Source organism: Sceloporus undulatus, chromosome 3 (genome assembly GCF_019175285.1).
Source record: "Sceloporus undulatus isolate JIND9_A2432 ecotype Alabama chromosome 3, SceUnd_v1.1, whole genome shotgun sequence".
In the NCBI taxonomy this organism is placed as follows: domain Eukaryota; kingdom Metazoa; phylum Chordata; class Lepidosauria; order Squamata; family Phrynosomatidae; genus Sceloporus; species Sceloporus undulatus.
The window spans coordinates 148,122,654-148,127,714 of NC_056524.1; positions in this window are offsets into that span (position 1 = coordinate 148,122,654).

Below are 5,061 nucleotides of genomic sequence, written 5' to 3' on the forward strand. Positions count from 1 at the left end.
ATGCCCTGTGAGGAGCCATACTCTGTGGGTATGTTTAGTCTGGAGAAAACAAGGTTATGAGGTGACATGATAGCCCTGTTTAAATATTTGAAAGGGTGTCATACTGTAGATGGAACAGGTTTGTTTTCTGCAGTTCCAGAGAATAGGACCCAAAGCAATGGATAAAAACTCAGTGTGTCCTCTGAGGATCTGGTACTCTCTAATATTGAGTGCTTTAGTTGGGGCAAGATTCCAAAGCTGTCCGTTTAGCTTTTCCTACAAGAAGAAGATGCATCCCAAAAGCAAAACAACCACTAGATAAATGTAGCTCTAATCCAGCCAGAATCTCCCTGCCCAGTGTGTACTGTCAAGCTGAGGTGTTTAGAACACTGGCTTCAAATGGGCTCCAGCTACAATACTGTACTCAAATGCACAATTGTATAAATAACTGGCTGTGCAGCCACCCCCGCCGCATTCATCTTTACTCTTTCTCCAACATGCCTATAAATGAAAGTAACCTCCTATGTTATCCAGACCCTGCTTCCTTCATATAACTACTAGACAACAATATAAATCTTTTTATAGGATGGACTGGAGAGGATTTAGAGAAAAATATACCAAGCATTCACCATGATCATGAGTACATATCCTTAAGCCTTTAGTGAACTTGAACTTCAAATATTCTTTTAAATATTTGTATGAATTATTAAAGGGGTGTTTATATACCCTAAAAATAAAGTTGAGGTTTGAAAGAGTCTTGAAACACTAAGAATAAAAAATACATAAATGGCAATATACTCTGTAATGTACGCAACCCATACGCTATTGAACAAACAACCAGTAGATGTCGCCCATGTAACACAGATTCAATCTAAAGCAACCTAATGTATTGAGGGAATGCTTTCATTTAATCAATAGGGGCAGATAAAGATGGAGCTTGCAATGCGAATGTAGTTGGAATCCCATTTTTTGGTATGCAGCATTTTATCCCGGGTCTATTCACATCGGTTATTCACACTACCAACTACCAACGAGCTTTAAAAAAAACTTGGGAGGGACCTGCTATCAGTTATCCCAGATTAACTGGATTTTTTCGCACTCCCCCCCTCCCAAAAAAACCTTAATTGGGTGCATTCAGGATGCATGTGAACAATGGAGATTTAACCTGGATTCATCCTGGATTATTTTCACAGTGTGAATAACCCCAGAGGCTTTTCAGGGGGCATCTTTATCTCTCTTGTAGACTGGAATAGAGGTTGAAAACTTCCATAGAGAGGGCTTTTATTGGAGGAGGAAATACTGTTTCAGAATGAACTAGGAGTTGGGATTCATTATGTTCTCTTTTGTATTTTAACAGGATTTGGTAGAAAAAATAGGATGAATCCTTTCCAAACCTTTTTTAGATTCAAATGATGTATTCTTAGGTAATTTTGAAATTTTTGCTGATCACTGTGTTATATCATCCACAGTCCATTGGCATGCTTTCTTTCTTTCTTTCTTTCTTTCTTTCTTTTTGTTTCTTTTTTTATTCTGTTGGGGTGTGGGGCAAAGGGGCAACCTCCATGTGGCCAAAACCTCTTCAGCTGCACATACCCTAACTATAGTTTATTTTTTAAAGGTTTTAACGAAACTATGTTCTTCTGCATATCTAAGACCCTACCTGGACCTCTTTTCATGTCAAATGTATATTAGCACGTTACCCTGGTTTGTGCTAAATGTGCCCCTCTTCCAGGCCAAGCCAAAACGTTTTGTCTGGTTCATGACACTCCCTCAATGGATAATGTCCATTATTAATGTTGTTGTTGTTGTTGTTGTTTTATAACCCACCTTTCTCCCAATATAGGGATTCAGTATATTCTCAATGTGTCCTAATTGGCTCAGGAAATAATATGTAGTGACCGATCTTTCTTTTGGGCCTATACAGATAGAGTTTGCTTTATTCGGGAGATGGAAAATTGCAGCTATCCTTAACAGTAGTGGTTCATCTCTTGAGAATCCTGAGAAAGCTAGCAGTGGCATCTCACCTTTACAGATATGGGATGTTATGTTGCAGGGAGTGTCTTTGGGGGATGGTTAGTATTTTTGCGTGCTTTCAAGAGGTTTTCAATTTATAGCTACCCTAAGGTGAACCTATTCTGGGTTTTTCTGAGGCTGAGAGTCTGTGATTCACCCAAGGACCTAAGCAGAGCAGTAGAGATAGGGAGTCTTTGAGGTGTTTGATCCACAAGGTTGTCATGAGTCAGGATTGACACAAATAATAAGACTTTTCCACTTTGAGGGGAAAGAAATAAGGCGGGCTTACTAGATCCTGGAGAGCTTTACACTCTAGTGTAAAAGTTCGTACTTATTTCTTTGTCACACATAAACCTTATTCAAGGATAGATAAATTCTTTTTCTAAAATCTTTGCTAGAAAAAATTCTAGATTCTTCCATTCAACCAATTCTTTATACTGGCATCGGAAACATACATGCCAAAACCTTGGAGATTTAGTCCATCACTTTTTCATCAAGAAAAAGTGACGAAAACTTTTTCTAGAAAACATATTTTAAACACCATAGAATATTTCTATTTGGAAAATAGATCTGCCATTATATCAGAAGCATTGTTGTGGGACACAGTGAAAGCAATTCTTAGGGGTTATTTTATTCAGCAGGGCTCATGATGTAAAAAGGCTAGAGAAACAACCAGAGTGGTTTTATTAGATGAAATCACAACTAACTTGGGCCTGTTACAGACTGCCAAAATAAAGCTGCTTCAGGTCTCTTTGGAGGTATGCTATTTAAATGATGCGTGTGCCCTAAGAGTCGGGAGGTCGCGCCAAAGCCACACTCCATTCCTAAGCACTGGAGGGCAGCTTTGGTGCAACTTCTGGATTCTTAGGATGCATGCATCATTTAAACAGCATACCTCCAAAGAGACCCAAAGCAGCTTTATTTTGGCAGTCTGTAACAGGCCATAGTTCCCTAAAATAATTCAAGATCCTATAAACTGAGAGTGTTTCTAGCACTATTTCCTATTAAGTAATATTTGTGTGTCTTTCATTCCCCCCCCCTTAAATTTTGTTTTCCAATCATGTAATCATTAACTCTTGTTAGATATATAAATCAGGAAAAATAATCAAAGACTAGAATAGTCAAAGGAAACAATAAACAGAAATTAACAAATATGGTACTAGTCTTCACAAACTATGTAACATTGGTAGGTCTTTTACATTAAAGTGGAGTACTTATAGAAATGTCAGAAACTTCTAAATGAGGCTAGAACAACATCAGAATACAGCCTATGTAATAGTGAAGAACTAAGGGAAGTATGTATGTAGGGTTGGCCAATATCCCGCCGGGGGGCGGGACAATCCCGGTTTTGGGCGGTGCCTCCCGGTCCCGGTCCGGTTTGGCGCCCAAACGGGACGGCCCCACCCACCGCGGCCACCTCAGCCCCTGCGGTGGCTCCAAGGCCTTGCCTGAGGCCTGGGAGGACTCTCCGCGGTTGGAGCTCCAGCCCGGAGACGTCCATCCCGCCCTCCCAGCGAGGCCTTCCGAGGCAGCTCTGCGGCCGGAGCTCCGGCCGCGGGGTCCTCCAAGAGGCCTGCGGCGAGGCAGGAGGAGAGGAGGCCACTTCCCACCGCGGCGATTGCTGCGATGAGGGCGGCCCCGGCCTTCTTTCCCGCCTGGGAGCCGGCCGAGGCTTCTCCTCAATCGGGAGGAGGACAAAGTTTAAAAATCTAGGACGTTTTTTTTTAATTTCCTAGCTAGGAAATTTAAAAAAAATAATGTCCTACATTTTCAAACCTTGTCCTACATTGTCCCGGTTTGGAGGTCCTCAATATGGCAACCAGAGAGGTTGTATAAAATAGGAAACATTGGTAACATGTCATCACAATCTCATTTATATTATCCAATATTTTGATGTTTTTATCATTATAAAATGAATTTTAAAAAATAAAATAAAGAAAAGTAATTCAAGATCCAAAAATACTGAAGATCTTATGCCAAAAAAGAATGACGATAGAGGAACTAGATCTACATAAAATACAAGCCTCCCTAAGGCTTATTTTTTATTAAAATAACATAAATTTTAAGCCATTAGCTAGAATGGCTAAGAAAAAAGCAGGGAGCATGATTATTACAACCATCAAGTCATCAAAAGGAAACTTAAAAACTAGTCGTAATGAACTCCACCATGAATCTCGAGAGTTTTATTCTATTTATATTCCTTGGAATCCATACCTTAATGAATTTATATAGTCAAAAAAGTAAATAAGGGACTAATAAGCTGTGATACGTTTGTTGAAACATGGCTTCTCCTTATTGAATTTGTGAATTCATTGCAGACTATGAGACCATCTCAATCCCATTTTAGAGTCTGGCCCAACTTTACGACAACAATCTCTTCTGATAAGAAAGGTAAATCTTCTGGAACTACCCCAGATCCCTGAGGTAAAAGTTATGATCTCATTTCTATTGTTTTTATTGTTGTAGCATTTTAGATAATTTTGCTTACTGGGTGTAATATATAAATAAACAAATAAATAAAAGGAAAGAAAGACATCACAGCTGTGTGTACACATGCAAAGAAGGCAAGAGTAAAGAGTATGAATATGGTAATGAGCCACTTCAGTACTGTGGGGAGGCAATCTGTGTAATCTGGAAGCATGGTAAAAACTACATAGTACCCATGTGTTACACCAGTGTATTCATAGCTGCTTTCACCACTGCTCATACCCATTTTGAGCTGTACATGTTGCTAGCTAAACATCAAAGAAAACTTTTTTACTATGATACAGCTTATGTAATATTTGTAAGAAGGCAGGTGAATGGGTTCTATCTTTAGGTGGTTCTCACAAGTGAAATTCCATCAGAACAACACATTCCAGAGTATATGGCAGCTGGTCCTGAAAGCTATGCCTACAAGCTGTCTTATAATTTAGTGTGCATAAAAATGGAAGTGAAGTGAGAAATTCAGCTTTGACATGCTTAAAGATTTGAAATTGTTTTTTTTCCCCTCATGCCTCAGAACAAGACAGGCATTACAAATGGTTGGAGTAGTGGTCAAAATCACTATGATTTGAAATGGGGGGGAAA